Genomic DNA, 14,896 nt, shown 5'->3' with positions numbered 1-14,896 from the left:
CCAATGGAACGGCAAGGCAATTCAAGCGCAACTAAAGTCTGTTTATTATTTCGAAACCGTTTCCATTTAATTTTTTTCGCTAGCTACGTCAGTATCACATGCGGAAAAGAGTCATTCAAAATCATGCATGCGGGCACGTTATTCGATCGAAAATACTAGTCAAATTTCGCCTGTTTAGTTGCCGATACGAGAATCTGTTTGCGACAGTTTAAAGCCTCGCTTCCTTTGCTTATTTAGGTTCATATATGACATGATGCGCGAGTATTTGGCGCTAATAGTTATGCTTTAAAAGGAACATTGAACCCGGCCCGATGTGGCAGCCAAAGACTCCTTTGAGTGCTAAAGCTGTGTGAAGAGGACAGCTTAGCTCACCTCGAATGACGATCATAAAAGTAAGATGGCTGCTTAGACCAAAGTAGGAACCATTGGGCAGAAACTAACTCGCATTTTGGCTCATAGAACATCCAAGTAAGCACTCAAAAATGAGGTAAACAGTCAGCCATCCTCAACAGATGGCTATCTCAAAATAATCAAACAGGTCTCTCGTTTTTATTATGCAATTTATAGCGTCAAGATGTAATTTAAACGCGAAGTCACCTTCAATGACTATCATTGCTTTTCAATACGACCATTGTTTGACCAAACTAGGCAGCCATTTTGAGGTTGTCAGGCCTCTACCGCCTTAAGCGTATTGCTGGGCCGACCAGCGGCACAGGCAGGCAGGTAAACGAAGCTCGAATGGTCGGCAGCTTCGACGCCTAGCGCAAGATGGACTTAATCTTCGTCTCCGCTGCACGCTGAAGAAAAAGATATTTATTATGAAGCAAAGATATGATATGAAGCAAAAGATATTTATTCCAATATAATTTAAATTTATTTCCAAAGGGCTGCAGGTGCCTAATATACCATGCTGCTCCTCGAATAAGTTTAATTTAGTAACATGAAGTTGTGCAGGTTAAAATTATCATTTTATTCCCCGCATCAGTTATATTTGTTAGCACCTGGATGCAAAAAAATTAGAAATGTTAATGATAATTATAAAAATATAATAATTTGCATTTTATAACATGGCTGCTCACAAATAATATACGATGATTCTCATCTCAAAACGTTAATTATTCACCACAGGCCTGTGCATGATTTGTTGTTGTATATCACCTCACATCATTTCAATTGAAATGAATTACACAAAATTACGCAAATCTGGGAAAATTTAACTTTTTCGAATTTGAATATTTATTAGTGCTTGTTTATTTCGTTGATTAATTTAATTGTTCCTTTACTCTCTGGCGAGCATTCAATTACAAATGTTTGATGTGTTTATTCTGGTATGTGCGTTATTAATTTTTCAATAGGATCTTGAAACCATAACACTATTGAACTTCTTACTTTTTATACCGAGTAATTTTTCATTTTCAATAAATATCAGCAGATTTAATATCAAGCATCTTAATCCTTTTTCCTGTGTGGCTTTTAACTTTTAACAGAAAAGTTTATTACCAAAAGTACAAATTGTATGGATTAAAAATTAAGTTAATTAAGTTTACCATTTAACTCGATGTGCAGTAGAATAAAGCATTTGTTCTGCTATTATTTTTAAGTATGCTGTTTGTTTTGCTATTTGTTATGCATTCCATCAATTTATGGACAGTTGGTGACATTTATTACTTAATAAAAACCACTCAATGGCAAAAAATTAAAGATATTCTACTAATACAAAAACTTCCTTATGATATTGTAATGTGTATAAGCACATCGATTATTTTGGCTATTCTAATTAGAAAAGCATCGTCTCAAGATTTAATGTGTTTATCTATTCTGCATGCGTAATTTAATGTTGTTTGGAAAACGTATGCGTAATTCAATAGTGTTTGATAATTGCCTTCCGTTTGCGTAGTTTAATATTGTTTGACAATTTGTTACCGTATGCATATTTTAAAAGTGTTGGACAATTGACTACCGTATGCGTAGTTTTATGGTGTCTGACAACTGACTACCGTATGCGTAGTTTAATAGTGTTGGACAACTGACTACCGGATGCGTAGTTTAATAGTGTCTGACAACTGATTACAGTATGCGTAGTTTAATAGTGTCTGACAATTGACTACCGTATACGTATAGTTTAATAGTGTCTGATAATTGACTACCGTATGCGTAGATTAATAGTGTCTGACAATTGACTACCGTATGCGTAGTTTAATAGTGTCTGACAATTGACTACCGTATGCGTAGTTTTATAGTGTCTGACAATTGATTACCGTATGCGTAGTTTAATAGTGTCTGACAATTGACTATCGTATGCGTAGTTTAATAGTGTCTGATAATTGACTACCGTATGCGTAGTTTAATAGTGTCTGACAACTGACTACCGTGTTCGTATAGTTTGATAGTGTCTGATAACTGATTTCCGTATGCGTAGTTTGCTAGTGTCTGACAATAATTATTGACTACCGAATGCGTAGCTTAATAGTGTCTGTTAACTGATTACCTTATGCGTAGTTTAATAGTGTCTGACAATTGCATGACTACCGTACGCGTAGTTTAATAGTGTCTGACAATTGACTACCGTATGCATAGTTTAATAGTGTCTGACAATTGACTGCCGTATACGTAATTTAATAGTGTATGACAATTGAATGAAGTATTAAAGTGATAGTAGGGAAACAATTATTATTACATGTATTTAATTCAGATGATTCATAAGCTGTCACTGCACAATATGTCGCCGCGGCCTAATTAGTAATTGCTTAATAAGTATTAATTAATTATATTCTATGCATAATTCGGTAACGTTTGATATGATCTAATTAATTCAGCTTTAACCTTTTTTCCGTACAGAAATACATTTATAATGTTGAGGATGTATATAGATAAAATATTGTTTCAAGCAGCTGATCTGACTATATAAGTCATCGATTTTTAGGTCCTAATATCCACTTGTGCAACGTTCCACGTCTAATATTTGCGTGTCAACACAAGAGGAGATAAATAAGAGAGGGAAATACCTTACCGAAATATGTATGGGATATAATTAATTCATTAATACATATTAAGTAGTTACTCATAAGCCACAGCGATATATTGTGCACTAGTACACTATGAAAATTTTTTAAAAAAAATGCTGAACCTTAAATAGACAACTAAAAAAAGGCAACTCATTATTTTGAGATGATTGATTGTAATACGAAAGAAAGTTGAACTCCACCTATATACATATATATATAAATTTTTATATATGAACATGCACACAATCGCCTCAATTGAATGAATTTTGGCCAAAGCAGTATATTCAATATTAGATATTGTGATATACAAATAAATATACATATATATAAAATACGAATGCATTATTTATAATAATGAAGTAATAATTACCTATATGAATATGAAATATGGATCGCCTTAATTGTGCTTGCAAGTAACAATCGTATTGTTATGAGAAGAAATGACTGCCTTATAATGACTAGTGATAACTGAATAAATATACGAAGTAATGACCGCCTTGTTATAAGGTGTTTTAATTGCCACGTTATATCAGGTAATAATTGCATTGTTATTAAGACATGAATTAAAACGCTGCCGTTGCGAGCGAATTCTTCCCAGTCTACGCGCATATATGACAAGGGCTTGAAGTCCAGTTAAAAAATGTTAAGATTTTTTAGAGGACTTATTATTTTAATCATCCATAATCTGCATAGAGACGGCTCCCGTGAAATGAACGGGGGATGGGCACGCTCAAATGAAAACGAAAAAACTGCACGGAAATAGGAACGTGTCTGTAATCCCCAGCTTCTATGCATACTGAAAGAGGAGGTTAGGGGAGGATGCGAGGCTAGGAGCGAGTGTGAAGAGATGGGAGTGAGTGAGAGTGAAGCTACAAGAGTGGGGGAGAGAGGGGGATAGGAGTCTCTACAGGCTCCTTTTAGAGTGGGGATCTGGTAGGAGTTGGGTGTGGTGTGGTAGTGGAGTGGGAGAAGGTGGAGGGGACATAGGCCGAGCGAGAGGGAGTTGAGAGGCTGTTTTAGGGGTGAGTGCGTTCACTTGAGCGTTCGATGTTCCTATTGGTCACTCGTGTGGCATTTCATGATGAATGATCTTTTCTGGCTTTTGGTTGGTGCTTTTGTGGTAGTTTGGGTGTGGTTCACACAAGGGAGGTGTTGGGGGTGAAACGGGGGTGAAAGAAAAGGAGGCTGGGGTTAATTGAGGGCTTTAAATTTGAGAAGTTAAGGAGCCATGGCTCCATCGTAAATATGACCGAACTAGCACCATCCTATACGTTAGTGAGAAATAATTCATGTAAACAAAGCGTCCCATTTTTTCATGTAATGTGCCTTAAAACATCGCCACTCATGGCATCATTTGGGTCCTTTTGAGGCATCTTTGGCACGTAATTTTCGTTGCTCTTGGCCAGCCATCCGTAGTGGCTGCTTTATTTTCACTGGGAATAAAACAGGCTCAAATCGACATAAAATTGCCCGCTGATGACGACACGCAAATCTCGATGAAAATTGAGCGACGTTTCTGCTATTCCATATCGGATTTGTACGTACGTAGCTGATTTTATTACGAATCGAGAGAAATTCGTAAAATTATAATTTATGGATTACGCGTTTCCAAACAGAAATATTTTTCATATCAGAGTAAGGTTCGAATAAATCGAGTAATATGAGGGACTTTTGAGCATAAATATTTCAAAAAGCGCAAAGGGAATATTAGAACAATACAATTTATCATATGCATTTGAATTGTAAATTCGCAGAAAATGCTCTCGTTTTGTAGGATGCAAACTCTCTAATCTGCATATATAGCGCTTCGATAATTCAAAAATTAAAGTATCATGCTATAATGAAAGGACTCGGACTTCATTTATTCGGGAAATTCCTAAAGAAGTCTAATAGAGTTATTAGACATCGATCCTTGCTGTCATTACAGCCGTCAATTCACGTGGCAAGAAACACAAGTCGTGTCGTAAAACTCTCAATCTCTCGGAATTGTTGCCTGCCCCAAGTATCTCATATACATGGAGCTTGACAATTATTAACCGTTCATTGTACGAAATTACAAGGTAGTTTACAGAACTAAGTCGAGCTCCAATCACTCCTGAAATGTCTTCATCAGATATTTTGCATTGGATCACACAATTTTCGTGGATAAAATAGCTTAACCGTGAGTGTAAACTAGTGAATGTATGCTTTCAGTGTTTTTGTTGGAAATCATAGAGTATTATATCTGCATTTCGTAACATATGGTTGTAAATTCACTGAGCACGTTTGCGAAATAACTCGAAGCGTAAAGAGATTGTTAGAAATTTTGACCAAAATTTCAGCAGTGACGCGACTCAATCATTGTACAGCTATCATGATCACTATCATGAAGAGTTGAAAGTTATTCAAATTAAGAATTGAAATTAATATGTATCAATTACAATATGCCAAACAGATAGATCAATAATTTCTACAATGTTGAATACATATTTTATACGCGTATGCCAATTGAGAAAAGGTTTAAGACGATCTGTCATACTCAGAAGTTTTTTTCTATGCTATAAAACTTGTACTTACCGCTAATTTAGATTGACAAATTTTATTTATATTCTTGATGCAGCATCCGATGTTTGTTAGTTTGTCGATAGCATTTGTGTCATAAATGCTGTTGCAGCCAACGACAAAAATGTGTGCACTCATTGAGTGGCCGAAAATGTTTTCATCATATTTTTCTCTTTCCGTCGATGATTTGACAATATAAGATTGAATTTGAAGGTTTTTTATAATTGAAAAAACATTTTTACAATTTAATGAAGCCATTTATTTTACTCCTATAAATATTTTGGCTTATTTTATGATCGTTAGAAAATGGTCATACTTTTCATGATATATCAAGTTATTTGTTAATATAAATTCGTCAGGATATATCGCTATAATTCGAAACAGATTTTTGTTATACATTTTTATACATTTCATGACATATCAAGTTATTTGTTAATATAAATTCGTCAGGATACATCGCTATAACTCGAAACTGATTTTTATTATACATTTTTAGCTTTAATCACAGTTTATAATATGGCCTTTTTAAGTCTGTGTTGGCCTACAGAAACCTAATAAGTTTCACCAAATATTAGGCTTACTACACATTTTTGATTTTTTTTATAATTATTTTGCCAAGCCTGACACAACAGATAACAGTTCATGTATGCCTAGTTTTCGTGGCTGTACGAAATGTTTCTGAAATAATTGCAAATTTTCAGGCATAAGGCGCCATCGTACGATAAGGCAAGTGTTAATCAGCAGAGCCGCCTTGTAAGATGTCGCGGGCAGGTTCATATAAAATGCTGTTTTATGGCCTAGCCTAAACTGATAGCAACGAGTGTTCCTCGCCAACCTAAGCCCCATGTAACATTATCAAGAGTTTCTCAGTCTACACGAGATACATGAATCAGTCAAAGAAAATCTGAAAAAATTGAAGGTTAATTTGTGCTGTTTTGTCAGCCCTAAATAAACTTATGTTAAAATAACAGGAAAAAAACACAATTGAACAACTCTTAAATATTTGTTCGTTCATAGATTTAAGTTTGATTTTGAAGGCACAACTAGGCACTTATTTTGAGGGCACTGATTTCTACTGAAATGTAAAACTGAATTTATTTTTAAATCGGCAAACTTTTCATCATTCAAATTGAATTGTCAGTTCTTATCTGGATGATTCACTCGCAGCAATTTTTATTGCACAAATCGAGTTTTACAAGATATATATGTTTCAGTGCTAAAATTCTTTCGTGGTGTTCTCCAGAAGTGAACTCTGGTGAGCGAGTTTTTTTAGTTAAGAATCTTTCTATAGCAGAAGAAAATCTCAAACTACGGCACCAGCAATTAAGTTAAAATTTAATTTATATCAAACGCTTATCAACGAGAATAAAATTGTTAGTACATCTAAAAAAATACTGTTGAGGAAATATTTTCAACTAGAGCTTTTCCATTTCAGACGATTTTTTTTCGAGCTCATGGAGCAAGTATATCAGCTCCTTGGAGATGTCGGTGCAAGTTGCTCAAGATATTTGGTGCCGAGCTGTGCACGCGTTTGGGGACCGACAGACTTCCTACCAAATTGAATTCTCTTGCCGTACAAAATATCAGGTGCCATTATGAAGAGGCTCGGCGCGAAAACTTGTGTCAACGATCTGCGAACTTTCGTTTGGGCTCTCAGGCCACGATGATAAGTCACGCTGTGCAGGCTCGCTAAAGTCGAGTTCTTCGTAATTCTCAGCGACACCCACGAATTTTCGGTCGCAAGGTGCGCTAAAGTGGCCGTCGACAGCAATTGTGGGGCTCGAATTGTTGCGTCATTTGAGACCGGCGGGTTATATTGATCGAAATATATCTCTGTGTGTGTGGTGCTAGCGGATAATTCGAGTCCTAAAGAATGACTCAGCTTCAGTATTCCGTCAAATGAAAAGTAAGCGAATCCTAATTCAATATCAATTATATATGATAAGCTTAAATGTGGTTTAAATATCTAGGAGACGACAGATTTCATAAATTTGATAATGCTTTAAAAGACTCGGCAAGAAAAATCGGCTGAAATTGCAATTTGAGTTTCATTAATCAAATCTTTCACACTTAACATAAAATTTTTCCTCGTCTGTGGTGGTGTTCGGCTTCCACTCAGCAAATGCGTTGCCACTGGAGCCGAAAAACATGTAACGGTAAGCCCCTGAGCAAGAAGAAAAATAAAACTCGGTGCTCAAGCCCAAGCATTGGAATGACCACTGATGCGAAAAATCTCTGAGAGTCGTGGCATGAACGTCGAAAATTGCCGCCGCCAACTACATGAGCAGCATCGCCAACGTTACCGGAATACTCAAGGATGGCTAAGCACGACAGTCTGAATGCCAGCCATGTTGAACATGTTCCTAAGTTCAGGATTAAATGTACGGGAAGGGACAAGCAGACAGGGTACATACTTCACCTTCATTATTGTTCAATGCACGGACGAAACCAATGGCAATAAAAATTTCGATCAACAATTAATGCATTCTGAAAAAAAAACAAGTTTATATTAATAAAAATTGACGGATGTTACGCTTTTCCGGAACTGAATTTAGGCTTAGAATTGAATTTAATTGATTGATATAATTTTAAGTTTTTGAAGTGGTTATAGCTTTGTCTGTCGCTTACATAAGGAAAATGCTCAGCCCTTGGTTTTGACGAAATTTCTTGCGAATACTTAGAAGTTTATCAAATAAATAGGTCCTTTAACTTATCATCGAAAATGTTGTTTGGCTTGAATATTTGTGCTGTGTTTGCAAAAATTCTAGAAAGACGACATTTTGCCCCGAGAAACTGATGTTTTATATTCAAGCACAACGCTGTCTATAATAAAAAGCTCTAATTCAAAATAATGCGAATTAGAAATAATGTTGGTACTTATATTCAAAATATTTCAGAGGTTTAACAGAGCATATTCAGACTCAGACTTAAAGTTGCCTGGGGGAAAGTTAAAAAAAATTCCGACGTCGGGTGTGCCGAAGCAATTTAAATCCCGCCCTTATTAGCATGTTCAGCGGATTGGAAGTAAGTTGATCATCCATGCTCACTGTATATATCTTTTGGCTGATAGATTCCACCTAAAATAGCCGTGATTCTCGGGACCGATGAATTTGAAAACCAACCTGAAAATTTTCCTCAATTTAAATGAGAAATTTACTCAAATCAATAGTGGAGAACTGGGGATCTACAACAAATCCAGGTATTCGGCATGTTGCGATGAACAGGAAAGAAACAGCGTTTGAGCATTGCGAGAACTGTATTGTTTTCGTGTGTTTTTGTTTCCAGTATAAATTCACGATCAAAAATGGAGCAACACATATTCAATAAAATTTTGTACTCAAGATCGTCCTTCAAGTCTTTTCACATGCGATGGGGAATTTTTTTATACAAAAATTTTCACCTGTGATATTTAAGGTAGAAAATATCGCAGGAACTGCTTTCAAACTTATCACGTTCGTCCCTCACTCATTCCACAAATAAGACGCCAACTCTGCCAAAGAATCCTTATTTATCTTCTAAAGTTTAGAAGTTCCCTTGGCCAACTGAGCCTTTATCCATCGTGGGCAACAGACAAAAAGTTACTTGGGGGAAGGATGGAAAAATTTACGAATGATCTACAGGAAAAACAAAGGAAGACGCGTCTTTGAAAAGAACGCAAAGACAGACACGGTCTCTCGCGAAAGTTTGTGGCCACACGGCGCTCATTTTCTGGATCGTGCTTCAGGTCTTGGGAGAGGGTCTTAGACTTTCCATTTCTTTTGCCATTAATGAAACTTTAAATTTTTTGTGTTGTTGTTCGAGGGGAGCAACGAACATGCAATAGGTATTTGAACTTCTAGAGCAATTCCTAAATGACTTAATACCTATATTTACGAAAAAACTAAAGTTTTTTTTTAATCCATTGTCGGTTTTCATGTGCGTGAATTAATACGATTTGTTTTCTTTTACAGGTGCTGCCTGCATGGAGGCTGTTGCTTGTGCCATAGAAAGTGTGTGCTTTATCTGAGAAGGTGATATCAGTGTGAAAAAGAGCAATCAGAATATTTTTCTGTATTCTGATTACAGTGTTTTTATTTCACTAGATTGTACCCATCAAAAGAAGTGCGAATAAAAAATAAAAGTTCAATCTAAGTGTACAAAAGTGTCTCTACTGTGAAATCCCAAAGTGTTAGCCTAGGAAAGCGCCATTATGAAGTTTGGATTTACCAGTTCATCTCAGCAATACATTTGGTAAGTACCTTCTATTATTTGGGAACGTGCTTAGAAAAATAATATTTTCGTATTTTCAAATCAATAAGTAAGTTTGATATTATTCATAATTTTTAAACGTCCTGAGGTGAGATCCATAGAATTACTTTGACCATTTAATTATTCACTGTTATATAAAGGAAATTTGTTTCATTCTATTTCTTTTCCAGCTATCCACCACTTTGAAATAAATAAAAATATTTAAAAATAAATCGTCCCAAACATATATTGTATGAGGGAACTTATTGAATTTCAAGCAAGAACTTAAATCAGAATCTGTCAAGCATCAACTTAATTAATTTCTTTCATGAAGAGACTCTTGAAGTTGTCAGTGCTTCAAGATTTTAGTTCGTGCATCTACCGTATTGAATATATAAATAAATTGCTAGCAAGGCGAAGGCATTGCAAATTAGTAAGCCTATCCCATTGTGTCTCATCCCTTGCCTTACTCTGCCCTACTTCAGCTACAGTTTTATGAGCCATAAATCCGAATTTACAAGTCCGAAGCCTAATTTGAAAGCCCATGTACATAGGAGGCCTGATGGCAAGACACGTACTTGCATCGCTGCAGGATAGCGCTTGGAATAAATACATGCCTTTAATAAAAAAATATTCGCTATATCCGCCTTCGTGCCAGAACCCTACCATGCTTGTCGTGCTATGAATGCTAAATTATATTTCGAATTATTCGATTGAACGCTCTGGGAAATTTTAATCATATTCGCTTGGTGGGTACATGATTATTAACGTTTAAAAATATATCAAGTGCTAAAAATGCTAGTCAAAAATAGCAGTCCATAATACATCGCTTTCATCAAGCATTTTCAACCAAAAATACCAATTCATGATCATCATTTTAAAGATAATGTGTCAAATGACAGGCATAATGAGACAGGAAGTTTGCAATGCCGTGAACATTGATCCGCCGACTCACATGGTTGCTGTCGATTCAGTCCATCAAAGACTTTTACAACCACTTTTCTTGGTCTTAAACCTCAATTCAAATTTCCTGTTTAAACGCTCTATATTTTCGATAGAATCTAAACGTTTTAATCCTCATGTTCAGAAACGAATGAAACTCGAAGCGCTGACTTAATAACAACCAAAATGTGACCTTTGGTTGTCGAAGACGCCATTTAGACGGCCGATGAAAGTTTAGAAGTGTTCATGACCGAGAATTTATTGAACGTACAAAGAGCTATGATTGGAGCCTCCCTGATAGTAATAGGGCGTTGCTCTGGCCATGATCTAGCGATCAGCGTACCTGTAGTCTCTAGTCGATGATCCGAGATTGTTTTCATGGAGCGTCTTACGGGGCAATCATAGCCCAGGTAATGGTGCACTCATTGTCGAGCTTACGACGCTCTCATGGCATTCACAATGACGCTTAATATTCGCTCAGTCTGTACGTACAACGACCAAGCAAGGTCTTCCTGTCTTTATTAGATCAAGGTTCTCAATGGACCCATCTTGAAGCGGAATATCATGTTGCGCTTATCTTAAAAAATCATTTGAATGCTGAGAAAATAAAGCAACTTGTACATATCCAGATTACTTCACAAAAGGCTTTCTTGCGTATTTTAATGATACTCGGGAGTGATGAATATGCCCCCCAAGACAACATCATTTCACCTGCAATTTTTAGCATAGAATTCAAAACTAATACATGTTTTGTTGCGTAGTAAATAATCGACTGTTGCTTATATTTCAGTGAAATTAAGCGTTCGTTGTAAAATTATAAATTTATTCATTACAAAATAACAACTGTATACATATGGGAACAATGGGCAACATGGACGCGTAGGACTGCGCAGGAGGAATAAAGTCTACGGATTTTAGAGCTAGTATTGGAGTATCTTGTTTCATCGAAAAAATTAAATAAAGTTTCACCATTATTCTGGTACTCAAAATACTAGAGCTAGACACGACGATAACTTTAGTTATTAAATAGTGTGTCAAGCATTGTCGGTACGCGATTAAAAAATGATCAATCGAGTATTGAGTTATCGTTTGAAATATTGCCTGAGCTTATAATCCGGAGAAGCTCCTCGGATAAAAAAAATTTATTTGGAATAACTGCGAACAAAAGCTAAATCCATCTTCGAGAGACTGGCTTAGTTCTCTATATTCATCAATTATATCATGATAGTTAAACAAGATATTTATATTTCAGGGAGTTCTAAACTGATTGGTATCTTTAATAGAGAATACATATCTGCTTGTGAGCCTGGTTATCAAAAATTGAACTCTCCGTTGTCAGCTCAAATATAATACATTTCGATTCATATAAACTTTATTCTGTATTTATCACAACTTCTTCTCGTGCTAGTATTGACAGCAGGAAATTTGAAATGGTTTCATACTTTAATTGAAATCATTTAGAATTTAATATAATCTATGAATTAATCTTACAGGATTACCAACTAAATTTTTAAAGTTGGCTGGAAATTAGTGTGAATAATTTATATTATTTATGCTTCTGTAATGATTAAACTCACCGGAGCTCAAAAATAAAAATACCAGGATTTAATTCGAGCATTTAAATTTGTCATGCAATATTATTGTAATTAAATTTCTGGAAGAGCCCTTCGCCAAAATAGCAGCTTTTGAGACAATCTACTTGGTTTGAGAGAGATAATCTATGAGACTTTAATATATCCTTATTGTTTCTTCAGATATCAATCATCATCTGTCCCCAACCATGCGAACAATCGAACTCCTGAGTATTTGATATCATTATTTTACATTCGAATGAGATAATATGCATTAGTCTATCTCCGAATATCAGTTGACTGCGATTAAATTTTTTGGTGTTTTAATGAAGACAAAAACCAAATTTTCTGCATTGTCAAGAGATTGGCTTCTTTCGACATCACATCATTCGTGGCCGTGAGCGTAAATGGGGCCCACGTTCCAAAAGCCATTGGGCCTTCTCATTAATGCCGGCCAAATACCTCACGAGTCTTTATAAAAGGTTACTAAAACCTGTACCGTGAAGCTTTAAGCGTATTCATAATCATGCGATATCTTAAATGTAATCTTAGAAGTGTCTTGCTTTGAAGATGAATGAAATGCGCCCAGTCAAAGATAATGGCCGAAATAAAATTACATCGCTGTCACATAAGATACAGACGGCATGACGCAAACGACCCAAGATATCTGAACAGAGCCAAAGATTTAATGTACCGTCCATAACATACAGCAGGGAACGCTTCTTCAGCGAGTCGTGCAAAAGCTCAGCCAAAAAAGACAACTGTAAAAGAGTCGCCGGCAGCGAATGCCAGAAAAAAGCGCAAGGAACGTTCAACTGGCAATGTTGTTGTCTAAATGGACATTCTGGTTAGGAAATTTCAGGAGTTAGATAGAGTCTAAAGGTCTGTCAAACGAGCGTTGCTATGGGCCATGCGCTAGGCTATAGTAGTGTTCGCAATGGGCACATTGACACTGCCATTGATGCCGGCATCGATAAATGGGCAGGAAAAAATATTTATTGTGCCATGAACGATCAAACAGAAGGCTTCATTATCACTTCGCAAAATAACTCCATGAGATGCGGCGCGTTACAAACTACTGCTGTAGAAAATTACAAAATTCAATGTGCTATTCATCACTCATTTTATACTTCAATATGAGATTCGAAGAAAAAAATGTATTCTAATTAAGCAGTGATTATAAATCAATGTAAAGTAGTTTTAAAGTTGTAAAGTAATTTTCCAACATTCTTTTTCGAGGCAAGTATTGTTTTTTTTTTAGTTTTATGATATTAAAAATTTTACCGCGTATTTTATCATTACGTGCATGCACGATTATAAATTACAGATATTAAACGAGTAAAACAATAAGATACTGTTTCCGATTTATAAAAATTTCAAAATTCAACGTGTTATTCATCACTCATTTTAAACTTCAATATGAGATTCGAAGAAAAAATGTATTCTAATTAAGCAGTGATTATAAATCAATAAAAAGTAGTTTTAACGTTGTAAAGTAATTTTCCAACATTTTTTTTGAGGCTAGTATTGTTTTCTTCTAGTTTTAGGATATTAAAAATTTTATCGCGTTTTTTTATCATTACGTGCATGCACGATTATAAATTACACGAATTAAACGAGTAAAACAATAAGATACTGTTTCCGATTCTTCAAGACATTTTTATAAAATTTGCTTGGAATGTCAATATATTATAATTTGCAACTGAAATTTTGTATATGATCAGTGTTTTTTGTTGCTCTAGTGTATACTTGCGTTAAATTCAGTCATTTTAAACGTGAGAATTTTACTTGATCTGAAGAAATATGTATATTTAAAATTATTATTTTATTCGTTTTTAGCATTGTAACACTTTCAGAGAAATGAAAAATTTTAATCGTGATTTGAGGTGGATAAAATGATTTTAATGTCGAACGGATGATGGAACATATCTAGTGCTTTGTATGAAAAAATATCATTTGGTCTCAGTAAGGTCTTGATCACCGCGTATGTACCTTGAATAAACATTGAATATGAAAATAAAATCTTCTAACTATCGAGATCCCCTCCTTCACCTTTGAAAAACACATCTGATTCATCATTGGCTAATTTAAACTCGTTACTAATTTAATGTGACAGTGTTTGCATTACATGAAAAAAGTGAAAAATGTATCACTTAACTTGTGGGCATTTCAGAGCAGCTTTATCTAACCTAAGTTGGCATAGAGTTTTAATTCTGCTGTCAAGCTTTGACATCGAGCGGCACACACGCTAAGTCTTCATATGATGATGCTTCTCCAACACGATTGCCTCTCCTGTTTGCTTCCAATTAGATTTGCAGTCAACAGAGAGACGTAAGGCTTGCATTGGAACAATCCCTCATTACAGAGAATAGGCACCTGGGGCCTGGAGCTGCTAGATCTCCATGGAGCGTGCGCACCATTTGGGGAAAGCACGTTTCTCGAATGCTGCTTGCTCTGAGCTCCTTGCATTACGATCATGTTGCAGTTTCTCGCGTCTTCAAAACGTTGGGATTTTCTCATGCTTTGTTTTCTTGCATTAGCTCTAATGCGTTCGTCGAGTGTGAATGATGATATGATGAAGTTTGAAAATCAATATCAATATATGATAAA

The sequence above is a fragment of the Hyalella azteca genome, unplaced genomic scaffold (assembly GCF_000764305.2).
Source record: "Hyalella azteca isolate HAZT.00-mixed unplaced genomic scaffold, Hazt_2.0.2 contig14656, whole genome shotgun sequence".
In the NCBI taxonomy this organism is placed as follows: Eukaryota; Metazoa; Arthropoda; class Malacostraca; order Amphipoda; family Hyalellidae; genus Hyalella; species Hyalella azteca.
The sequence above is the reverse complement of the archived record's forward strand: the minus strand, read 5'-3'. Positions refer to the sequence as shown.